The sequence below is a fragment of the Euprymna scolopes genome, chromosome 6 (genome assembly GCF_053919585.1).
Source record: "Euprymna scolopes isolate OS-2025 chromosome 6, ASM5391958v1, whole genome shotgun sequence".
Classification (NCBI taxonomy): domain Eukaryota; kingdom Metazoa; phylum Mollusca; class Cephalopoda; order Sepiida; family Sepiolidae; genus Euprymna; species Euprymna scolopes.
In genome coordinates, this window is record NC_136487.1 from 61,567,993 (window position 1) to 61,595,526 (window position 27,534).

Here is a 27,534-nt window from a genome sequence, read left to right on the forward strand (position 1 = left end):
TTTAACACTTCCTCACAGATTTTCCTTGGCCTTTCCCTGTGAACTCAACCTACTACCGCAACTATTTTACTTCTACTAACCCAAAAACTGTCGTCGATTCTCTCATAATCTACTCTTCTGCACATATCTCCCTATACTGTTCAGATTTAATCTTCCTATCAGATCATCAAAACTTCAAGACTCATATTGCACATCCATTATATTATTCATCTCCATGTGACGCATATCTTCAACTCTCAATGAACAGGTTTCACTTCCATACATCATCACACTGTGTACACATGTCTGATAGACTCTTTCCTTGGTCGACAGTGAAAATGCTCTGCTGATTAGTAATGGCAGAAGTTCCCTGAACTAGCTCCTCCCCCTCCTAACTCTTACTCCTGTAACAGTTCCTGCATATCCTTATACTGTCCAGATTTAGTATTCCTAAGTCATCAAGTCTAAGCCTGTCTTTAAAGACTTGCATAACACATCTATCATATCATTCCCCTATGATTTCTTTCCATGCACCAGATTTTATTTCCATACATCAGTCTTTTAGCATTACAAGTTGATTTTTCCTTTTTAGATAATTGTTATTTTATCAACTTGCATGAAAAGAGCTATGTAAGAGATGCTTAAAAACGTTTGAATCATGCAAATACCATTAGTGGTTCAAAAGTTATGAGAATTTTAATGCCAAAATTTAGGCTTTACCGTGGACATTTTTCTTGAGGAAAAGTGGGCTAAATCACAGACCTCAACATTTCAAGAAATTTGGTAATTTCGCCACCATTTATTTATTTTTCAAGCTATTCTCATGAAACTTGGCACTCTTATGTAAAATTGTGTGCTCTTTCTGATGTTGCAGGCAAATCTGATGTATTTCTTTACCATAAGCCATAAATTGTAAATTCAGATGTACAAATTTCAATGTTTTTTAAACTTTCGCATGGTATCATACAGTGGGTGTCTAGTCATGAACAAAACTAAGTATTATAGTGGTATTTAAATACAGCTTTATTGAGAGCAGGCATTTTTCTGCCTCTTCACCAGAGGAATGCTTAATCTGGGGTGTAGCCATTGAATGCCTAAAGAGCATTCATGGCCGATATTTACTACTCCCCTCAAAGAAAAAAAAAAATTGAGTAGATATGAATTAATCTCAGAAATAAATCGAAGAAAATTTTTCATATAGATTTTGGATTTCTGTAAAAGATGGAAATTCCCATAGTTGACCAGAACTTATGCATTTTGGGACCAGTCCAATTTTCAATTTTGTAAATCCTCTCTATCTGGCCCAAAATATACCCCTATTTTCTGAGATGCAACCATAAATAGTACTCTACATGAATCCTTGATGTCGCTTTCACAGTACCAGGATACCAGGAATCCTGATAAGCAACAACTATATATTCACCAGTTGATGGTAATTTTTGTCATTTCTATTCTGATGTTTTACTGAAAAATCAACTATGAGGGGCATGCAATAAGTAATGCCCCTGACCTACTTCCAGTTGTCTGATTTAGCTGAAATTTTGCATGTGCAATGATTTATATCTCTATGGGTTATGTGGTAAATTACAGCTTTGAACTAATTGTGCTTTCTGTTTTACAGGTGTTTTAACTGAGTCAGGTGTGAAATGGAGCCTGTTGAATGTTGAGCAGTGATCCGGTTTTTGTATTTGAAAGGATGCACACCACAGGAGACTTTTGATAAAATGAAAGAAACTTATGACCTTGTAAAACGCTGGCATCGTGAATTCAAACATGGCCGGAAGTCTGTGGAAACAGCTCCCAGACCTGGTTGCTCCCCTTTTGCCATTGATGAGGGATCTGTCCGTCAAGTTGAGGCTGCTATTTTGGGAGATCTGCGCATTACTATTCGCCAAATAGCCCAAGATGTCAAGATTAGTACAGGGTCTGTGGAAACTATCATTCATGACCATTTGTATATGCATAAGGTGTCTGCCAGATGGATTCCCAAGTTGCTCATACCATTCCAGAAGCGAGAACGCGTTGAGTGCTCGAGGATGAATTTGGAGATGTGCCAAGATGAGTCAAAGTTTTTCAAAAGACTAATTACACAGGATGAGACCTGGGTCCTTCACTATGATCCAGAGACCAAAGCCCAGTGAATGCAGTGGAAGTACTTGGACTCACCACCTCCAAAGAAGGCAAGGGTGCAGCCCTCCACTGGCAAGGTCATGCTCACAGTCTTCTGGGACCAGGACGGAGTAGTGATGACAGATTTCCTGGCAAAGGGTACCACAATTACAGGGGCCTATTATGCTTCACTTTTGAGGAAATTAACGGAAGCTATCAAAATCAAGAGGCGGGGCAAGATCAGCAAAGGTACCCTCCTCCTGCAGGACAACGCTCCGGTCCACAACTCGCATGTCGCCAAATCAGAAGCACGGGCATGTGGTTATGAAATCCTTCCCCATTCTCCCTACTCTCCTGACCTTGCACCCTCTGATTTTCACCTCGGAAACCATATTGTGTGTCACTAAGAAGGTTATTCCTGCTGAGGTGGTTGACTATTTCTCTATTTAATATGGATTCCAGCAACTTACTCATAACACACAGGAGACTTATTGGTCTGTACTGAGAGGAAGATGACTTATCACCTGAATTCTTAAATACAGGACAAACTGATGAGGTCTTCCAGAGAGTCGGAAAGCACTTCTCCTTAAGGCAGCGCTTAAATAGTTTCGTAAGTATGGGAGCAAGTTCTGGTTCAAGCTTTTTTAACACTATAATTGGGATGCCATCAGGGCCAGTTGCTTTACTGGAATCTAGGTTCTTGATTAGCTTGGCGGCCTCATGCACGGATATTTGTATGTTACCTAGCTTGTTCTGTGTTATAGGAGGAAATATGGGGAGTTGATGGCCTTCGTCGCATAGGGTAGAATTAGCTGCAAAGTTCTTTGCAAATAGTTTGGCCTTGTCTGACGCTGACGAGATGACCTCTGGTCCATTGAAGTTGTTTTTGAAAGGAAAGTGTTTCCCAGATGATTCAGCCTTGATTTCTGAAGTCACATCGTGGTTGGAGGACCAACCTGGGGTGTTCTACAAAAATGGTCTCCAGAGCTGCATTAAACGATGGGAGAAATGCATAACTCTGGATGATTCCTATGTAGAGAAAGACTAATAACTGTGCCAAGTTTCGTTGCCCTCCTGCTAGGGGAAGTGGGTCAGGAACATTACTTATTGCACACCCCTCGTATCTAAACAAAGAAAGAAAACGATAATTTTTTACCTTGTTTCCACCTTAACATTTAAAATGATTACTTCTATAGGTTTTAGGGTATACTGAAAACGAATATCGCATTTACATTTTCTGCAAATAATTGTTTTCCGGATATTAAGCAATGTCATTTCTTATGCTATCGCTGGTGGCCATCTGTGCGAGCGCGCAAACGTAACCCCCGAGAAACTATGCACAAACGCACGTACCAAGATGGCTACCAGCAATAACATAAGAAATGACATTGCTTAATATCCAGAAAGCTACTTATCTGCGGAAAATTTAAATGCAATATTCGTTTTCAGCATACCTGAAAACCTTATTAGGTAGTCATTTTAAAGAAAAATGTTATGGTTGAAACAAGGTAAAAATTTACAAAATGCATCACAATGAAATTCTTTATCGAATCGCCTAATTATTATTATTATTATTATTATTATTATTATTATTTAGATATCCTCAGTTTAAAAAAAAAGGGGGTTGTTTTACAGATTCGAGAAATGGTCTTGACAATGAGTTAAAAATAAATTCAAGTTTCACAATATATTTTATTTAATTGTTAGGTGAAAGTACAAAATAGTTAACAAAACACCCTTCCTTCCCCATATTAAGAATGGGTTACTAAATAATAACGTTATTTCAGCATGGTAGCATAAGTGCACAAGCACCTTTTATTTGTTATATATTTGTTTTTTAATTTTTTTTTTTTTTACCATTAAAAAACACCTAAAAAACACAATTCTAACTTAAGTACAAGTAAGAAGTTATAAATACAATAACAGAAACGCATGCACTTAGTACATTTTGTTGTTTTTTAACGCTTTTAGTACATGTGTACTAAAAGCATTAAAAACAACAAAATAGTATTGTTTGAAAATCAAATTTGAAAAACTTGAAAATAATTTTTTTAAATTAAAAAACTCAGAATAAAAAATGAATTTTTTTTCTGCTTTCATTTTGAAAGCAGAAAAAACAATTTTCTATTTTTAAGAGAATGCAAACTCATTAATACGCTGACTGTAGGCAGCTCAGCACTGGTCAGCGCATTAGCGCATAGCGAGCCATTTTATCTTTAAGCAGATTTGAATAAAAGATAAGATTTTAAAGAAATTTCCGCACAATTAATAATTATCAAATATTTACATATTATACATGAGAAATAATTTTGAACCTATTATCTATATGAAAATGGATGATATATACCGATTTATCTTATCAATTTTGAAATCTTCGTCAACTTTGTTCCGTCGTAACTTTGCTTCCCGTGGCCATAAAAATAAAAATCAAAGTCCAGTAGAGATGGACTTCTATGCTTATATAACCTGTAAAATTTTAGCCATATCCAATCAAATTTAACCCCGCACATATGTATCCAAACGTAACATATAAAATGTAAACATTGAAAAAACAGTTTCCCTTTTTACTGTCATCATTTTTTACCGTTTTTTTCATTTTTAACTTGGAGCATAAAAACATTGAACCCATAAAATAAAAATAAATTAATATCATTGGAATGCTTATTCTATTCTCTTTCCAGCAATGTAATTCTTTTAAAAATTGACCCACAAATAAAAAGAGATATGACTTGTTGAAGCACATCAGGTATGTAATATTGCCAATGTCCACGAAAATACAGCATACGTTTGTAATGCTAGTCTTATAGAATTTCCTCTTGGTTGCCAGTGGTAATGCTTTGCAGGTTAGTAATGGCAAAAGTTCTATCAATTCTCATTCAAAAAATTCCGAAACACCCATTATTATCATCTGCAATTCTCCATTCATATAGCTGTTTGCACAAATAGGGAATAAGACTATGCTATTGTTTTGAAAGAGACAGATTGTGTGGGAGTATGTATGTGGGAATGTGTGTGTGGGTGTTTGCAGACATATATCGGTTGGAGTTTTCAGGTTCATGAGTTCCTAATTAAGATAAGTGCCAGTGATCTGGGCAGTTTGTTCTTGGTGCCAGAGACAAGTAGGCATCAAGCCATGCATTGAGAATCTTCCTTATACTTGTAGTTATGTTAAAATTGGCTAATCCGGGTCACAAGTAATCTTTAGGCAAACCTTGCAATTAGATTTCAGCAGAGAGCAAAAGTAACTAGACTTAAAGTAGATTTTATGGTATTTATCATTTCATGATGTAGGTCAGTCATCCTACCCGCTAAATCCGACAGTGAACGCTTCTTTCACATAGATAAATAGATAGAGAGAGAAAATGCAGTTTAGTTCGGCACATGTCAAAAAATGGAGAAGAGATTGGGTGTAAGAAAATTGAATTATGGCATTCATTAAAATTAAAACCTACTTATACTATAAGTTTATATTCAACATATTATTTTTTACTTAAATGTTAAATATTTAGACTAGCGGGACCTGTGAAAATTCCACACAGGAATCATTCAAATGTAATATATTGATGTTGGCATTCTGTAGATGTTCAGTGTAAATGGAGATGCTCTGATATTATTGTAGCTTTTTTGTTAAAACTGTAAAAGTATTTATCTAAGCTAGCACGAACACTCGGCAAAGCCCGATCATAAAGTACGCTTAAATATGATATTTTAATTCTTTTAGATTTTGTATATATTATTATAGAGTTTATGTTCTATCGATTTTTATATATTATAAAGTTGCGATTTAAAAAAAAAAAAAATAAATACTCATATGACTTAGGTGCATTAGCTTGAATTTAAACTGAAATAAAAACGTATGAAAAAGATATGTGTATATACATATATACACACACACACATATATATATATATATATATATATATATATATATATATATATATATATATACAACTTACATATATAATTATAACATCAGTTATAACTGCAACCACGACTTATGAAGAATTCTTGATAAAATTATTAATAAAAAAAATAGATTCCTAAGCGAAACTGGCATAGGGCCGACCACTTCCCTAGATGAGTTCATAATTAATGGATACTCTAACTTAACATCTAAATATGACCCCCAAAATCGCTATGGGCATAGAATATGTGCCTATATTAAAGATGGCTTTCCGTGTAGGAGGGATATCTCTGGAGAAGACCCTAATTTACCTTATATGTGCTCCCGGATTGCACTTGCTTACACCACTGCATCTATAGTGGCCCTCTATCGCCCCCACAACAGCGGAATTACTATCTTTAAGAGCATATCTGAGAAAATTGACCACATCCTGTCTGCTCATCCTTTGGCTAACATTCACATCTGTAGTGACTTCAATGTCTACAATGTGAAATGGCTGACCCACTCAAACAAGACAGATGATATGGGAAGGTTCTGTCATGACTTCGCCATTGCCTATGACCTCATTCAGATTGTTCACGAATCCACCCGTGTGCCTGATACGACAGGTCAGTATGCAAGCCTTCTAGACCTTTTCCTCGCATCTTCCCCTCAGCTAATGTCATGTTCCGTTCTATCTCCTCTGGGATCTTCCGACCACTCGGTTGTATCAGTTAAGATAAAAATGAAATGCAACAAGTCTTCAAACGTACCTCTCCACCGACCAGTATACTGATACTCTATGGCTGACTGGGATAACTTCCGTACATTTATATCTGATCTACCTCTGCATTCCATGTTTTAAAAAAGATGTGTCTTCTATAGTATCAGACATGACCAAATGGTTAATTGTAAGCATAGACCGATTCATACCATCAAAATAATTCCAACAAAAACCTTAACAGCTAGCCATGGTTCTTCCCAGAATGTGCTGCTGCCATCACACACAGAAATCACTTTTTCCATAGCTACCAACGTAATAGAGGCACTGAGACTAAAGCTGCTTTCAGAACTGCCAGCAACCACTGTAAAAGAGTAATAAAAAATGCAAAAGTGCTATATGCTCAGTCCGTTAAATTCAAAGTAGCTGAGCAGTGGCTTGGTTCCCACCAGTTTTGGCAAATAGCAAACAGGATCCTGAACAGAAGCGTGTGTTCTATCCCAACCATCATCAATGGACCTGAGGTCATCTTGTCAGCATCAGACAAAGCCAAATTATTTGTCAAGAACTTTGCAGCTAATTCTACCCTTTGCGACGAAGGCCATCAATCCCCGTATTTTCTCCTATAACAGACAACACGCTATGCAACATACAAATATTTGTGCATGAGGTTACCAAGCTAATCAAGAACCTTGATTCCAGTAAAGCAACTGGCCCTGATGGCATTCCAATTATAATGTTGAAAAAGCTTCAACCAGAACTTGCCTCGATACATATAAAACTGTATAAGCGTTGTCTTAAGGCGAATTGCTTCCCAACACACTGGAAAACCTCATCAGTATGCCTTGTATTTAAGAATTCAGGTGAAAAGTCATATCCCTCTCAGTACAAACCAATAAGTCTCCTGTGTGTCATGAGTAAGTTGCTGGAATCCATATTAAATAAAGAAGTAGTCAACCACCTCAACAGAAATACCTTCTTAGTGACATGCAATATGGTTTCTCTTCTGCTAGATCTAAAGCAGATATGCTAACGGTTATATCTCATAGGATTAGTGAATCACTTGACAAAGGCTTCCTTTCTAGGGCAATTGCTCTTGACATATCAAAAAACTTCGATAAGGTATAGCATAAAGGCCTACTTCACAAAATTTCCAGCTACATATATATAACTGGAAATGTTTTCTCAATTATTAAATCATTTCTCTCTGATAGGCTCATAAGAGTAGTGGTTGATGGGCAGAAATCAGAAGCCTACAGTAAGAATGCTGGTGTACTCCAAGGGTCCATCCTGGGCCCAACTCTCTTCCTAATCTACATTAATGATCTCCCAAAACACATACTTAAATCATTCGTTGACATCTATGCTGATGACATGACCATCTATTGGCAACACATCAAAGGCCGTAAATGACAAAGTTCTCTCTGATTCTCTCTCCTCTGATCTTGAGCACGTGGTACAATGAGGGAAGAGGTGGCTGGTTACTTTTAATGCATCTAAAACCAAGCTTCTATCTTTACATCATCAACGCTCTATCAATGGGTAGAGATGTGGCTGTAACACGTTACTTTTACACACAAATCCATGGGACTATATTTTTGTCTATTTGCGTATATAGACAGTGAATGGGTTGGAACATTCTAGAAAGCCAAAATTAAACGCGCCAACATGTCAAAAAACAAACCAGTCTAGATATAGCAGTTGAGGTGCACACCCGCAAACATACGCATGACAGCCAGTGGCAAATGTACTGAACGATGAGGTCAAGTTGTTAGAGTGAGATCAGTAGGGTGAAAGGTCAACTACGTGACGCATGCACCTGTCGGAGGTGAGGCAACTACAAACAAAGTAGGTTACATATATAGTCCAGAGGAAGAGGAAAAAGAGACAGAAGCCACAGTCAGTTGAGAAATCAAAACCGTACAAGTGTGGCTCTAATCCACCCACCTCTTCGTCTCTGGCTAGGTGCACGCATTTATGATGCTGTAACAATGAAACAGAAAATAAGTTTTATATTTTTATACAAAAACGAGTGTACGAGTTTTGCTTTCTGGCTGACGAAAAATCGGCTGTGCAATACAAATATTTCATAGACAGCGTTTCTGCAAGTCACCATCGTCGCCGCCCCTAATTATCATGCAAGTCTAACTCCGTCTGAAAGACGTTAAAACTGCACCACTGAGAATACCAAGTTGAAACGGCAATGGATAAATTACTACATCCTTTACCAATGAAGCTCATGCAAACAACAAAGACAAATATTTTTTCTCAAAAAACTCTTACCTTCCTGGTATACTTTCATTTTTTTTTTTTTTTTACATAGGCATAACCACTTATCAAGGCCCAGAGACAACTCGAGGATAAGGGTTAAAGATTGTACAGTAGTCAATTGGACAATATAGTAATTGTTAGTAATGGAAATTCGGTAAGTTTATTAACTTAAGTGGAACGGCTCATCAAAAACTTGTTTACGTTGGACTTGAAGACAACCATATTGTAGTCAGCTGGAAAGCATGAAAGCGGAAGACAATTCCACAGGCGTGCAGTTCTAAGAAAGAAGCTTTGTTCATGGAATCTACGTTTAGGTTTAGGCACAGATAAAGAGTGGGGGGAATTATTGATAGTGTTTTCAGCTAGACGGATGTTTCTTGTGAAAGTTTGGCGAGGGGAGACCATAGATTGAAGCTCAGTCGAGCACTTGCCATGAAAATAACGATAAAGCAAAGACAAACTCGCAACATCTCTTCTGTGAGATAGAGGTTGCAGGGAAGAGAAAAGGATATCTCCTACAAGGCTCCGAAGTCTATTTTGAACTCTATCAAGGCAGGACAAGTCCTTTCTAGCAGCTCTTGCCCAGATGGGGCAACAGTACTCCATCCTTGGACGTACCTGGCTCTTATATAGATAGAGAATTGCATCAGCAGTGAGATATCTACTAGATCGATAGAAGGATCCCACCATTTTTCCAGCGGCCTTGGCAACAGATTTGATGTATGTGTTCCATTTAAGATCAGGAGTAAAGGTCAAGCCCAGAAGCTTATCAAAACATGAGGCCTCCCCAAGACGAGAGCCATTCATTTCAATTGATGCCAGATGGGGATCAGAGCGTTGATGATGTAAAAAAGATAGAAGCTTGGTTTTAGATGTATTAAACGTAACCAGCCACTCCTTTCCCTATTGTACCACATGCTCAAGATCAGAGGAGAGAGAATCGGAGAGAACTTGGTCATTTACGGTTTTAGATGTGCTACCATAGATGGTAGTGTCATCAGCATAAATGTCTACGAATGATGTAAGGATGTGATTTGGAAGATCATTAATGTAGATCAAGAAAAGATTTGGGCCCAGGATGGACCCCCGAGGGACTCCAGCATTAATACTGTGAGCTTCTGATTTTTGCCCATCAACTAATACTCTTATGAACCTATCAGAGAGAAATAATTTGATAATTGAGAAGACATTTCCAGCTATACCATAGCTGGAGATCTTGTAAAGTAGGCCTTTATGCCATACCCTATCAAAGGCTTTTGATATGTCAAGAGCAATTGCCCTAGAAAGATTGCCTCCATTGAGAGATTCGCTAATCATTTACGGTGTTTCTTCATAAAATATGTTAACCATAACAATTTCCTCAGTCGGGAAGTATTTCTTCGGTTATGAAAGACTTCCAACAGTACCCTTACAATTTCGCAAATATTCTTTTCCCACTTCATTGATGATTCTGAACTTTTGTCTTATAAAAATGCACGTTTTTCTGTGTTATAAATGGACTTAATCTTTTTAATTTCTTGCTTATGGGAAGATCCAGAACATTCAAGAATTACTATAACTTGCATATACACAAAAATAAATTAGTTCTGGTTAAATAAAATTTATTATTTTAAGTTTTAGAATTTATTCCCAAGTTGTTGTTATTTACTGATGTTTTTTTTTTTTTTTTTTTTTTTCTTGTTAGGGAAAGAACTTATGCTCCCATCATGAATTTGGAGGCCGGTCGATACACCTTCTCCCTATACATTGTGAGAAATTCCACATACGGCAGCCATCTTGTTGTCCGCCCACGCATTAGTGGTCAGCTGTTATTGGTTTAAATTTGAATGTGTCAGGTGATTTGACTTGGCGCGCTTTTTGTATTTGGCTTTCCTTTTCAGTCAAACAGAAACTCAGCAATGGATAGACTCATCCCAGTGGTTCTCTTAAGAGAGAGCCAAGACAATTCCTTCATGGACACCAAACAGTTGGTGAACAAATACAACTCTACAAGCACAGACAACTTATATTGCTGTATTTATCCTAATTGAGGATAACATTCAAGAACTATTCCGCACGTTTATTTTCCAAACATTAGATCTTATCTCATTTCATCCTGAGTCCCAAGGGGCTCACATTATGGCTAATTATAGGCGCCATCTTTTCCGCCGAGTTTATCATGAACATTCATGGATCCTTCCAAAGAAACAACGAACTAACATTCCGACATTAGGAATTCGAACTAAAGGCTTCATGCGTATGGGAGCAAATCGGGCCACCGTTTTGCAAAAGGACTTACCAGAACCAAAGAACTTTCATTGCTGTTATTTGTGAATAAATTCTGAATTTGAAAAGTATGTCTTTTGTTTGTGAAATTCATTTGCTTCTGCAGGGAGGAAATTGAGATGTGTGAGAAAGAAATTTCTTACAACATATATAAATAAACCCATTATTTATGACATTTAGCTTGAAGTTGTAAATAAAAAATGGACATAAAATCATTATTATGTTTTTTAAAAAAATCTACGTTTTTTCTCAATAATATAATTAAGTTAAATTACAACAATAAAATAGAATTCTAAAAAATAATTAATTTTCATTAGATTTAAATAGAATAAAATTCCATTATTACACGAGATGAAGTTTAAAAATTGAGTTTTAATTAAGGTTTTTCAATTAAAAAAATATATATTTTCAGATAATATATGAAATAATTATTAGCAATTATAAAATAGCAAATTCAACTCCAACTTGAAATTATTTTAATTGTTAAATTATGTTTATTTCTTTGGGTGGGGGTTAACTTGATTTTAGCGACGAATAAAAAAAACAAAAAAAAATGTATGGAGGTCTAGAGAGTCTTAATTAATAAAATTAATATTAAAAAAATTAGCAAAAAAGAAAAACGCTGCTTCCTGATTCAATTATAGCGACTAGCGGCTTCCGTATAAATATGCAGAATGATACGATAGACACAAAATGATGGTGATGATTGATTTTGCACAAAAATTTGGACATCTGTAGTGCACTAGTGCAGTGAATGCACTGCGCTGAAATAACATTATTTAGAAAGCCATTCTTAACATGGGGAGGGGGAAGATGTTTAGCAACTATTATCTGCTTTCACCTAACAATTTAATAATAAAAAAAAATATCTCTTATTTCACGATTTATCTTCCTTATTTGATCTGTCGCCTTTCTTTGAATAAGCACCAAAATAATTACAACATTTAAATAAGTAACATTCAAGATGGATTTAAATTCGACTGCAATTATTAAGGCCAGCAAAAAAAATTTAGACGCTAGTAGATAAACTTCTTCGTGGCTACTTACCGTTAAGGTGCCAAGAATCAGAAAATTATTTTATTTTTTTATTTAAAATAAAATAAAATAAAGTTGTAAACAGAAGTGCCAGCATTGGGAATCACCAATAACAGCTTTTAAATTAATTTTTTTTTTTTTTTTTTTTTTTTATCACATGGGTGGTGTTGGGTTGATGGGGTGAAAATAACCGGTTCATGTTTCAGTTCGGTTTAATCATTCCGTGGAAAAGGGTTTGTTGTGAGGGAAGAGGGGACACTAGACACATTTTCAGTAATAATTAAAAATGTCACTGCGTATTCATTTATTTTTTTGTTCTAAACGCGTTTTAACAAAATAGGTTTGAAAATAGCGTTCCCTTTCTTTTCTAATTTAGAGAAAAGTGGCGAAATCGAGGGAAGTTTTAAAAAAATAAAATGCCGATTTCAGAATGTTAAAAGTACTATTGGACATGACATGACGATATAAAAATGTGCCCGCAAACAAAAAAGGTGAGTTTCTTTGTCTTAAAAAAAAAAAAACTAAAACAATATTAAACCGAATTATGTAAGCAAATAACCAACACAGAGACATCAAATAACAGATCAAAACAAAAAAGACAAATATAAAGATGTTATTAAAATAATTGTCATATTCTTATTGAATCACTGAAATGCAATTACTTGTAAACTTGGGAAATATTTGGGATTGCTATTATTATCATATACATAACTAAATTAACACTCTCTGGTGAATTAATGCAATAATTTAGTATTTAGGATGGGGGATCAGTTTCGTATATAAATTTAACGTAAAATGATCCTCCCATTTAACAGTTAACCAAATTATTTTACTGCGAGTGATCAAGAAATATAACTACACGTAATCGCCTATAAAAGTAAAAAAAAAAAAACGTACAGAATTATAAAGATTGTCTTTTTTTTTTGTTGTTTTTTTTTTTTTTTTTGTTATTTTTTACTTCCGGTTTCTGCTATTTATTTGGCTAGATTATGATCAAACGGACAAGAAAGACATTCTAAACATGGGGGGGGGGGGCTTTCATGTTATTGTTATGTGAGAGGAAGATAATCATTAATTAGAAGGGACCATATTTTGCTTGTCACCGTCGTCCTGTCTGCGAAGTAGAACCGGGAGTCAAAACGAGCATACAATCTTGACTATAACTGATTTATTTCTCATTGCAAAAAATTAAAAAAAAAAAAAAATGAATAAAAAAAAAACTTGGTTAGCTATCCTAGATGGTTAATGTTTCCCATATTGAACATAAGTGCATAAGCACGAATGTTCTCTAATTTCTGGGCATTGGTGCTTTATGCACTTATGTTATCGCGTTATTTTTTTTTTTTTAAATAGTAGTTTCAAATTAAATTTAAGTTTTACGATATATATTTTTTTTTATTAAATTTTTAGGTGAAAGTATAGGTAAATTTATACAAATACCGTGACAGCGAATTAGTAGAAAAAAATGTACCCTAACCCAGTTTTCAGATTCGTGTTCAGCACACCGAAACGTAACAGAATACTACGTAAAAGATTTTACTAATTCGCTGTCACGGTGTTTGTATAATAATACCCACAAAACACCCTCCTCCTCTCACATGTTAAGAACAACGACTTTCTAAATAATCATTTCAGCACGGTAACATAAATGCACAAGTACCAGAACATTTTATACTTTAATTTAATATGCAGAATTTGATCTCCCAATCTAAATTCTAAAATATTTGTGCGTGTGCGTGTGCTTATTCTTTCCGCTTTTCAAAATGTTCATACATCATCGCCTCAAAAAGCAGTAAATTTGATTCATAGCGAAAGCTGTTCATTTACAATGATAACAAAAAGAGGGTGTTGTATGAAAGGAATGGTTGATTAATGATTTATCAAAGAAAGTAATGACAAACATCTTGTGATGACAAGAGCAAATTATAGTGAAGTTATTTATCATGTTTAAAACTAAAACTATAATAATAATAATGATTAAAGAACACTTAATTACTTGATGATTTCAATTTGAAGTGATCATTTTATAAATCCTAGTAAGTAAATAATACACCTTATAATCTACAAAATACGTTTACTGTCCATGCCATGACCGGTGCCCGGAAAACTCGTCCCGGGAAAACTCGTCTCCGGAAAACTCGTCTCGGGAAAACTCGTCTCCGGAAAACTCGTCTCCGGAAAACTCGTCCCCTTTCGCTAGGTAGGAAAACTGGTCCCTTATTGAATTAATATCGATTGAAAACACATTTTATGATCGTTCTTGAAGGAGAAATTGTTTTTTTTTAAAAATAGACTATAGCCCCCCCCATAATATTGAACAAAATAATATTTTTACTTGTTTAATTTTTTTTTTTTTTTTTTTTTAAATAAAATCGATTTTCTAAGTGTCCGTTTTCTACCTAACTGGCTAAGTTCTTAGTGGTTTCACTTATTTTAAAGCGTTTATTATGTTCATAAACGAGACCGCATATTTTTTTATATTAATATAAAAAGAATTTACTTATTTACTGTTGTTATAAAAGGGTAAAATCGATTTGGGTTTGTATTACTGTACACATAGATTCGAAAAAATTGTCAAAAAACAAATATATAACAAATAAATGTTATCAAAGGCAAAATAAGTTACTTTCCTACCAAACTGGATATATTTTTCGTGTTTTTATTCCATGTAACATGTTTATTCAGCTCGAAAAACATACAGTGTTTACCGATGTATTGGACAATTCAAAATAGCGGCCGACTCTCTCTTAAACACAGTAAGTTCGGGAATAGGTGTTATAAATAATAAACTAGACAAAATACTATTAAAAAAAAACACCGAATATATGTCAACCTATGTCACGGTAATATATATTGAGCGAATTTCTAACAGCATTTTGTCTAGTTTATTATTTTTCGAATCTATGTGTACAGAATACAAACCAAAATTTTAATATTTTTTTAAATATAATTTAGAGAGGGGGGGGGTTATATCTCCCTCGGAAAAACAACCAACAAAAAATGAAATTAAAAAGATTCTTGATAAACGATAGCGGAGTTTTCAATAAAATTGATTAATAAATTTATTTAGTGATTACTTTTTCTCTGAATGATTGATTTTAGAATTTTGAAGTAAAAATTAAAAAAATTAAAAATGAGTTAACGAGAGATTGTTAGCACATGGCATCTCTCGCGCCAAAAAAATATTTCGCTTTTGATTTATTAGTTAATTTTTGCAAAATTTGACAGGACGACAATAAATGTTGATAATTGATAGAATTATAATTTTAAATAACGCATGAGTGCATTGCATTTGGTATGAGAGAAAACGAAAACATAACAACAAAAAACTATCATAATTAAAAAACCAAAACAAAAAAGTAACGCTCCCAGTTTTTAATTTTTTTGTTTTGTTTTTTTATTATTGTTTTTATGACTCCAAAAAACATCGTTAAAATAAGAACCAAAAATTTATTTAATTAACTTTGTATGAACATAATAAACGCTTTAAAATAAGTGAAACCACTAAGAACTTAGCCAGTTAGGTAGAAAAAAAAAACAAAAAAAAACATTAAACAAATAAAAATATTTTTTAAAAATATTATGGGGGGGGCTATAGTCTATTTTAAAAAGCAATATCTCCTTCAAGAACGATCATAAAATGTGTTTTCAATCGATATTTATTCAATACGGGACCAGTTTTCCTACCTAGCGAATGGGGACGAGTTTTCCCGAGACGAGTTTTCCGGAGACGAGTTTTCCCGAGACGAGTTTTCCCGAGACGAGTTTTCCGGAGACGAGTTTTCCTAAATTCGCCATGACCATGTCAAAAAAGCGATTTTACGATAGAGCAAGTTGAATCAATACGACAATATAATTAGACGATCACTTCTCGTTTGTAAGTGTGATTTCCGTATTAGTTTTATTTCTATTAATTCATTATTTGTTAAAATCAAAAACTGCAATAGCGCAAAACGAAATTTGTAAAAATACTACGTTAAAATATTTAAATTACGATCCACCACCAGTATAGCATTTCAGATTATTCGTAAAAAAAAAAAAAAAAAAAAAATGTGAGGCATTTTAATTTTTTTTTTTTTTTTAAGTTGAAAAAAAATATAAATAAATTACTTCGAAAGGAAATTGGAAGCCCCTAAACAGTCGAATAGAGAGCCATTTATTTCTGGTTATAAAAGTCCTAGAAAAGTGAATGTTTTGGAAGCTTTTTAGATACATCGGTTTTATAACTAGAAAATCAAATAACAGCATAACAAAATTAGTTATAGTTTTATAATAATTTGGTTCAATTGATAATTCTGAGACTAAACGATAACCTATAGGCACCTCCAACGCACGCCAGTTTTACCCCCCCCCCCTCCCTATATAACACGAGTTAACTGTAATTTAATTTAATATTATCATCCTAACTTTTTTACCATTTAAAAGAAGACGCTTTAAAACCTAATAACTTTCAACTCCCCTTTTTGATAATAACTAGCATGGAGACTCGACGTCGCCCGGAATTAAATGATGATCAGCGAATGTTTCACACTCCCATATATTGTCATAGAAATCGGTGAAATAGTCCATTTTTCAATCAAATCGATTGATTGCTCTAGTTGGGGACCCATCGTGATGAATATGCCTCCCTGCAGTGACTTAATTCACAATACATTGTAGTCTACATTGCTCTGTAGAGAACCTACTGTTGGTTTTGTGAAATTATTTTTTTATATACAATGACGTGAATCAAATTATAAAATGCGAATGTCAAGTATTGTGCTTTAATTGTGCTCTAAACAGAAACATTCATTTCAAACGTGCCCCCCGTCATATCAGAGAACATACTGTTGGTTTTATATGCCTGGCCTTACTGCTTGTACGATGATAAACCTCAAATGCATTTGTAATGTTAGGCTGTGTAAGGTGTTAACTTTGGTCACATTCTGATATAAAATCTATCTAAGAACACTGTCAGGCACATAAAGTACCTTTGTATGAAATTTCATAAAAATCGGCCTAGCTGTTTTTGAGTCGATAGGGAATGAACTCATACACACACACAACGTTCCTTTTAGGCAATAGTAGATTCTATATATTTTCAAGTTCAATTTACAATTTTTGAAAACACATGTTCTTTTATTTTCTCATAAGTATATGTTACAGATCCGTTTCCTTAGCAACGATCTAACGAAACATCTGTAAAATATACTCTTATGCGAAAATAAAAGATGTGTTTTTAAATATTGTGAATTGAACTTTACTCTGAATATCATTGAGCATCAGGCAAATGTAGTATATTTGGTATTATACTATTTATATTATATTATATTGTCTATCCTGTTATAACTGGAAAAACATTACTCTTTGAATATTGACAAGAAAACCATAGTATATATATATATATATATATATATATATATATATATATATATATATATATATATATATATATATAGTTTTTATTTGTTTTACATAAGCATTAATATATTGCTACGCATTCATAAGCCTGTTTTGGTTAGCAGTAACTAGAAACCTCTTACTGAGTTAACTTTTGAAAAAAAAAAAGGAGTATAACCGATTAATTTGACCAATGGAGATCTATTGACAAACAAGGCTAGTATCTTGAAAAGGTGGAAGGAACATTTTCATACTGTTCTCAACAACAGATCTACTGATGAAGATGTTCTCAAATCAACCTCTCAACAACCAGAAATACCAGAGTTATCATTTTTACCAAGCTTTCAGGAAGTTCTGGCAGCTATTCAACAAATAATTTCTAGAAAAGCACCGGGAAAAGATGTAATCCCACCGGAAATCTTCAAGTATGGTGGTACAAAGCTTGTGAAGAAATTGCTAGAATTATTCATTAAAATTTGGAAGCAGGGAATGGTCTCACAAGATTTTAAAGATGTTCTTATTCATTATATGTACAAAAATAATAGGAAGGTATGTGATAACCACCACTATATTTCTCTTCTTTCCATAGCTGGTAAAATCTTAGCATGGTTGATTTTTGAACCGGATCATAAAGCATGTAATTGATGATATATATCCTGAGTCACAGTGTGACTTATATGCAAATCACGGCTCCATAGACATGATTTTCACCTTGAGACAGGTTGCAGAGAAAGTTTGTGAAAAGAATCGGATGTACCTGGTGTTTGGACCTCACTAAGGCATTCGATACTGTAACCCTTCAGCATCTGATTCTGCAGACTATTGGACACATTGGCTGTGTACATTCAACAACTTCCTCAGGTCAATCGACTGTCCATCAACGAGCAAACTAGACTTTCTTACTAATTACATCTCCCATCCAGTGCAGAAATTAATAACAAATTGTGACTCATATTAATCAGCCATCGCTAAACTCCAGTCTCTTTTCGTAAAGCCCTCTAACATTGTTCATTCTAGACATCTTTTGACAACCTTTAGGCAGGAGCCTGGTAAAATGATTGATGATTTTTTTTGTGCAGAAGCTAGATTAAATTACTGTGGATTGTCGCTTTGAGGCAGTAACAGCTGAAGAACATCGTGACTAAGCAGTTTGTGATGCCCTCATAACAGGCATTCATTCTCATACAATTAGAAAACAATTCTTAGAAAGGACACTCAATTTGAAAGATGCTTTTGACTTAGCTCATTCTCTTGAAACAGCCCAAAACAAGCCGAATCTTATATCAACCTCACACCATATGGCACCACCATCGAACCATCAGTGACTTGTAAGGTTTCTCGTACTTCCAGAAATGTTTTGGCTGCAACAGAGGAAAAATGTTTCTTCTGCAGTAATCAATTACATCCACAAATTAAATGCCTTGCCTGTGATGTGGTTTGTAGAGGTTGCGGCAAGAGGGGACATTTCCAACTAGTCTGCCGATCAAATCACTTCCCTAGAAGGTGACTTCTGCTTCTGAATCATAAATCACATCCGTTGTAACTGCTGCATCACATGATTGTCTGTCGAAAGCCATAATTAAACTTTCAGTGAATCGAATAACTCTGGATTTCAGTGAATCGAATAACTCTTGTGGATACTGATAGTCCAGAAAGCTATATATAATCGAATATCATCCATAAGTACAACTGGCCGACACAAACTTCTTGCAGGAAAATATCAATGGCATCCACAGCCTTATCCAGTAGTACATTAGGCTACTGCTATGCGACATTAGCATATAAAGGCGTTACCTAACCAAATTTCAAACTTTCAGTCCTTTCTTCTCCTGCTCAGACATCTTACTTGGCCAAGAATTTCTCAAACTATACTCAAAGGTAGAAATACCCTTTGGGGGTCGGCCCTGTCGGTAGGGCATTAGAATACGCCGAATGCCCCCCTGTAGAGGGTAAAAGTCCCTCAATGGGGGTCCTGGATATGACCTTAAACTATATCCAGTGGTGAGGCCCCAGCTTGCGGGCTTTGGGGAGTGTGGAGCCACCTTTTAATTGCCATTGCTCCCAGGTCCACTCTGACCCAGAGTGGTAGTACCTGTTAGGGTCCCAACTATGGGTTAAATAGAAACCGACGTGAAAACAACAAATATATTCTATTAAAAAAATTTTTTCTTCAAAATCTTTGGATTCGGCATTAAATAACCCGAAAAGGGTTGATATGCCGTAAAACAAAAACAACCAACCAACCTTTGGGGGTCATAAAGATCCCTTATCTGTATGCGCCCTAATAGTGTCACATCTTGTTTCTCTGCCACTATTCGAACATTTATCGCCTGATTGCAAGCCTATTGCTACAAAATCCAGGACACTCACTGATCCATCAGCAGTTAATACAATCCAAAATTCATGACCTTCTAAAAGACGGTGTTATCAAACCCTTTCACTCTCCCTGGAAAACACAGGTTCTAGTAACCACTAACGATCAACACAAAGCGTCTTGTTATTGACTATAGTCAGACCATCAACCGTGATATGTACCGTGATATTTATCTTTTACCAAGAATTGATTAACTAAAAAAAATGCAAAAAATTGCTCGCTAATCCATTTTTACTATCCTGGACTTGCAGAATGTGTATCATCAAATACCTATATAAGAAGAGGAATAATAATTCACAGCTTACAAAGTCTGTGGAAATCTATATCAATTCTGACGTATTCCATTTAGCATAACAAATGGTGTATCATGTTTCCAACGATTGATAGACAATCAAACGAAATGTTCTTTAGCTGTTATTGCCTTAAAGCGACAATCCACAGTAAATTAATCTAGATTCTGCACAAAAACAATCATCAATCATTTCACCAGGCTCCTGCCTAAAGATTGCTAAAAGATGTCTAGAATGAACAATGTTAGAGGGCTTTACGAAAAGAGAAATGAAATGTAATAAGTCTTCAGACGTACCTCTCCACCGTACTGTATATCTATACTTTATGGCTGACTGCGATAGCTTCCGTACATTCATATCTGATCTACATCTGCATTCCATGTTTTAAAAAAGATGTGTCCTCTATAGTATCAGACATGACTGAATGGTTAATTGTAGGCATAGACCGATTCATACCATCAAAATAATTCCAATAAAAACCTTAACAGCCAGCCATGGTTCTCCCCAGAATGTGCTACTGCCATCACACACATTCATTCAAAGTAGCTGAGCAGTGGCTTGGTTCCCACCAGTTTTGGCAAATAGCAAACAGGATCCTGAACAGAAGTGTGTGTTCTATCCCAACCATCATCAATGGATTTGAGGTCATCTCGTCAGCATCAGACAAGGCCAAACTATTTGCCAAGAACTTAGCAGTTAATTCTACCCTATGCGACGAAGGCCATCAACTCCCCATATTTCCTCCTATAACAGACAACACGCTATGCAACATTTGTGCGTGATGTCATCAAGCTAATCAAGAACCTTGATTCCAGTAAAGCAACTGGCCCTGACGGCATTCCAATTACAGTGTTGAAAAAGAACCAGAAGTTGCCCCCATACTTACAAAACTGTTTAAGTGTTGCCTTAAGGAGAATTGCTTCCCAACACCCTGGAAAACCTCATCAGTATGCCTTGTATTTAAGAATTCAGGTGAAAAGTCATATCCCTCTCAGTACAGACCAATAAGTCTCCTGTATGTCATAGGTAAGCTGCTGGAATCCATATTAGAGAAGTTGTCAACCACCTCAGCAGAAATAACCTTCTTAGTGACACACAATATGGTTTCCGTTCTGCAAGATCTACAGCAGATGTGCTAACGGTTATATCTCATAGGATTAGTGAATCTCTCAACAAAGGCTTCCTTTCTAGGGCAATTGCTCTAGACATATCAAAGGCCTTCGATAAGGTATGGCATATAGGCCTACTTCACAAGATTTCCAGCTATGGTATAACTGGAAATTTTTTCTCAATTATTAAATCATTTCTCTGATAGGTTCATAAGAGTAGTGGTTGATGGGCAGAAATCAGAGGCCCACAGTATTAATGCTGGAGTCCCTCAGGGGTCCATCCTGGGCCCAACTCTCTTCCTGATCTACATCAATGATCACCCAAAACACATATTTAAATTATTTGTTGACATCTATGCTGATGACACGACCATCTATGGCAACACATCAAAGGCCGTAAATGACAAAGTTCTCTCTGATTCTCTCTCTTCTGACCTTGAGCACGTGGTACAGTGGGGGAAGATGTGTCTGGCTACTTTTAATGCATCTAAAACCAAGCTCCTATCTTTACATCATCAATGCTCTGATCCCCATTTGGCATCAATTGATGCAAATAGATGGCTCTCGTCTTGGGGAGGCTCCATGTTTTGACAAGCTTCTGGGTTTGACCTTTACTCCTGACCTGGAACACGTACATCAAGTCTGTTGCCAAGGTCGCTGGGAAAATGGTGGGATTCCTCTCCCGCTCCAGAAGATATTTCACTACTGATGCAATTCTCTATCTATATAAAATCAAGTACGTCCAAGGATGGAGTACTGCTGCCACATCTGGGCAGGAGTTGCTAAAAACAGCCGGTTCTGCCTTGACAGAGTACAAAATAGACTTCGTGGCTTTGTGGAGGATGCCCTTTTCTCTTCCCTGCAACCTCTCTCCCACAGAAGAGACGTTGCTAGCCTGTCTTTGTTTTATCGTTATTTCCATGGTAAGTGGTTGAGAAGGTTTCTTGTAATTATTAAAGGAAAGAAGTTTAGTCTTGGCAGCATTGAACGTTACCATCCATTTATGTCTCCATTCTATTACAGACTGTAGGTCTTCATCTAAGGTTTCAGCCATTTCCTTAGATATGTGGTCATTTGTTTTCACCTCATGTCTGTTATAGAGCATGGTGTCATCAGCAAATATACCCATCTCAGAGACAATTTTATCAGGGAGGTCATTTATGGATATGAGCAATAATAAAGATTTAAGAATCGAGCCCTGAATTTTTAAATAAGAAAACATCCATGTTATACTTGACGGTCGTACGTCAAAACAACATATAAATGCAGCATTTATATTATTACATATGACCATCAAAGACAACCTGAATTTTTCTTTTATTTAAGAAAGATTTGATTATGTGAAGTCCAGTAATATCATATGATTTAATTTTCATAAGAAAGACCCTTATGCCATAATCTGTCAAAGGCCTTAGATATATGTAGCCCCCCCCCCTCTGGCCTAATCCAGTGTGTGGTATAATATGTTAGGAGATTACAGTTACAATATCTGCAGTAGAATGAGCTTGCTTAAATCCATACTATGAGGTGGTGAACTAGTGCTTGATTAATTAAGGACTCAAAGATTTTGGCGACGAGAGGGAGGATGTTAATAAGGCGATAAATTAGTGGGTCAGTTCTTTCCCCAGAATTCTTGTAAACTAGTACCACAGAAGTAATTTTCCAGCAGTCAGCAAAGCAGTATTCAGTAAGGCATTTGTTGAAGATTTTGAAGAGAACTAATAATAGTATAGCTGGGATGAGATCAGGTCCACATGCCTTTGAGGTGTTTAGGTTTTTGATGATGTCACGAACTTGGGAAGGAGTGATTTTCAGATCATCGAGTGTGGTTTCTGTCTGCAAAGGAAAATCATAGAAGGAGTGATTTGCTGGGTCCAAAGTGGAGTTTGAGGCAAACTGTTGGTTAAGCCTTCTCGATTGCCACACAAACAACCAAGATTGTTGGAGGGGGGGGGTGACTGTCTAGTATTTTCTACACCGTTATAAATTTTCCAGAAATAATGCAATGATACATTTTCTGATAGTTTTGCTATATCTTCTCTTAACAGCGGCTATTTCGCTCTTACAATTATTTATAGTTTATATTTTTGTCTATTTGTACTGGGCTTATGTCGGATAAATCTGTGAAATGCATGCTGCCTTTGAGCAATGGCAGCTGCGCAAGTAGAAGTGAACTATTGGGAAGAGTGAGGTTTTCTATAAAACTTCTGTGTGGAAACATGCATTTCAATTGCTGCTTTGAACCATTCAGTAGCTTTATTTGCACACTGTTCCACAGGAAGAGAAAAGACATTTCTCCATAGAGCATCACTGATGTGATCTCTGATGACTTCTTAGTCAGCCTTCTTATAGTACCTTGCCGTTTTGAGCAATGGCTCTTCAACATGTGTGTCGTGAATTTAGGGTGATGTCTATCTTTATAACATGATCAGCATTTTGAGTGGGCAAAGGGCAATTGTTACACAATCTTCGGGAACTGTGGTCAGAAATAGGTCTATAAGTGAGGTTTGCTGGTCCTGACGATTTGGGAGACAGATGGAGAACGTTACTGTCTGTCGAGCACATAGAAAAGTTATGTCTGATGCTACCAGCTGTGTACGGACGCAGCTGGAAGCATTACACATAACACATAACTAAATGAGATTAAATGGAATTTAATTAAAATGGGGCAAAATGATTTCTATTGGCATTCAACCCATTCATTCTTTGAATTGTGGTTTTCTGTTTGAGCGTAAACGACGTTTTTTTTTCTTTACATATTTTTATTATTATTATTTTATTTTAATTTCGTTTACCATAATTGAAAAAGGTAACATGGATAACACTAAGAAAATACATACAGTAAATAATTGAAATAAAACTTTATAAATATTACTATTGATAAAACGTGTTTTTCTAAAATATTTTTAACAATTACTAAGGAATGGTTTGTTTTTAATTAAAAATAAGTATGCATAATTCACAATTCTAATTTCGTTTGTTATATTCACAACGTTTCGGCCGATGTTATCCCCGACTTTCTTTGGGTGTACCTTTTTGAACAAGCCAAATCATACAAATTACAAATCCTCGAGAGGTGGTTAACGACGCGGGCTGATGACCTGGATGTCCCAAGTTCGAATCCATTTCGTTCCACAAAAATCATTTTCACTTAGGATGTTGGCAACCTTCATGCGGTTCCTCCCATAATCTCCAATGTCTTTATAGAAAGAATTTTGACTGGAAAAACATCGGGGAAACCAATGCCAACAATAGAATCTTCGAATTCATACCATATGATGATGATCAAATCCTCATTGCAAATATTCCGAAATACAATTCACAAATTCGAAGAAAAAAAATGTAACAAAAAACACAAAATCAAAAACATCACAAAATCTGTTTACATATTGTTGCTCACTAAATAAATATAAAGAAAATTATTTAACGTATATTTTTACATAATTGATTTTCTTGAAAATGGTTAAATAGAATCATTTCTCCGACCACCACAAAAAAATATGCAAATGTTAAATTAGTATTTTTATCGTTTTCACAACCATCACGTGTTATGTGTCAAAATTTATTACATTTAAAAACTGATAGAAATTAATGTAAAAATATGAAACAGCTTTTTGGAAATTTAAATCAAGTGATTTTCTTATTAAAAATGGGAAAGGTCGGCTTGAACTTTTCAGCTTTAAGATGACTCTTATTGAAACAATATTGTCTTAACCAAATTGGTCTTAGTTTTATAACAATCTGATTCAATTAATAATTTAATGACCATACTAAATCATTACTAATTTTAGTAATATTATTTTGTTGAAAATTAAAATGATTTTTGAAAATTTGAAACTGTTTGGAAAAAATAACTGTATTTTTTTTTGTCAAAAAATAATACAGTAGAACCCCGGGATACGGCATTAAACATTAGTAACAAAATACAGAACAGTATATTATACACATGTATATAATCAAATAACATTTTAAATATCACCGTAAGGAGAGGGGGGGCAAATACCGTAACTAGGGTCCGGAAATAAATACCATATTCCACATCGTAACCTGAAAAAAAACCATATCTGACAGTCACCGTATCCCGGAGTTTTACTGTAATGATATATATGAACGAATAAATATATTTACATACTATGGTCTGACCATGGTGGTCGGTGGTCATGGTCTGACACACACCTGGTTATGTATTTAAATTAATTCATTCATTTAAGTTATAAACATGGAAAAATTCCTTGACACAAGCTTAAGTTGTCTTCGATTTAAAGTAGTTGCTTCTTTTGTAACATTTAAAATTTTAAAATATATATTTTTTTTTACGGAATCAATAATTTATTATTATTATTATTATTATTATTATTATTATTATTATCAAAAACTAACAGACAAGGATCTTTCGTAATTGTGAAAACATTTTAAAATTAAAACGCGTTTTTGTTTTACACTGATACTGTTTTTAGTAAAAAAACATAATAAAAATATGAGACTAAATTGTATGAAAAAATTCTAAATATGGTCTCTTTGATTTATGTAAACATTAAAAATAGCGTGGTATATATGCAGTTTATGGGCCATTCAATTGTGACCGTATTTTTTGTTAATTAAATTCAATTTAATAAATTGTTAGGTGAAAGTAAAGAATGGTTACAAAACACTCTTCCAATGGTTTTCTAAACAATGTTATTATTTCAGCACGGTTCGTATTCTAATAACATATCGTATTTTTTTAAACTGACTACTATTTTCTTGCGTGGATAACAAAGTTTCAGCCAATGTAACATCCGACCTTCTTAAGTGCAATTTTTTTCGAACTTGATCACTTTCTAAGAACTTGGATATGTTACTATTTTCGACATGACAAGTAATATTGTTTTTTCTTAAAATGGCATATTTAAAAAAAAAAAATCGAGCAAGCACCGAGATTCCGTCTAGGTTCACGAGTTCAAAATGATGCAGTGGATGCACCTTAAGAAGGCCGGGGGTTACATCGGCTGAAACATTGTAAATATAATTAATATGAGAAAAGTGGTCCGAACAATATATTTATATAATACAAATTAGGAAAGATTCTACGTTATTTTATTTTTTATAAGTAAATTCATTTTGATTTCAATGAATGCAATTTACATAATGTAAATGACATTGACGTTTCATTCATTCTAAAAAATAAATAATAAAAAATGGTGATAAGTGGTTTGAGAGATACTCACCAAAAAATATATAAATTTGAATCAGTTTATTCCTTTTTAAAGATGATGCATAGAGAAACAGTGTCTTTAACGGCTTGAATTTGTGGCCGTTCAATACTGTTATATACAAACAACAAATTGAAAAATATATATCACTTATGTAGTCATAAGATATTGGGGTCGGGCTCTGGTATTACCCGCCCTTTTTTCTTTTCTTTTCTTTTCTAAAGAAGAAGGCATCGATTCTCCCCAATGGCAGAAAAGGTGGGGAATGTCATTAATTTGGACTTAACAGTGAATAATCTGTAAGTAATGACATGAGTTGTGGAAACACAGTTAACAGTGCTCTGTGATTTGTAGTAAACGAAATACTGCCTCAGTTGCTGTAGTCACGCTATGATTGTCATCATCTGGGCAGTAGTGATGATGAAGCAGCAGCAGGAGCCGTCATCATCACTATCAACAACATTTGGCTTAATCACCATCATCATCACCAGCTTCTAAATCTCTAAATCTATCAGGAGTTCAGTACGTAAAGAGCGATAACATAGCGTAACCACACGTACACGCGTATACGCGCACAAACACACGTATGTACGCATTTTAGCCTGGCGGTTCCCGACAGGGACAAAACAAGGAAGCCTCTGTGTAGCTTAATTGTCATAACTTACACACAAACATGCACATCCGCTGTCAAAAGTGACGGAAAAATTATGCACTCATTATTCGTACAAATCCATAGAATTACGTCTGTAATTTAATTTTTCATATATAAATTAGTGTCATTTCTGATGATCTAAAGAAAAACCCCGCACACCGCTGACTTTTTATTATTGACTCTATAATATAGGACATTCATTTCAGATGACAAATAGATTTCAGGTGGTTTATAACTTATCCGGCTTGCTATTTACTTCTCGTTTCGCCTCATCA

General features: G+C 34.9%; 1 protein-coding gene across 4 annotated transcripts in view; it reads right to left on the reverse strand.

Moving 5' to 3' along the window:
• The window catches only part of LOC145277655 (dixin-like), a 326,945-nt gene extending 299,868 nt beyond the window's left edge, over positions 1–27,077 (reverse strand). For all 4 annotated transcript variants that reach the window (XM_080129265.1, XM_080129264.1, XM_080129262.1 and 1 more), the window contains exon 1: positions 26,623–27,077. The gene's annotated coding sequence lies outside the window, so the exon portion shown is untranslated. The remainder of the gene's footprint in view (positions 1–26,622) is intronic.
• Positions 27,078–27,534: the final 457 nt, after the last annotated feature.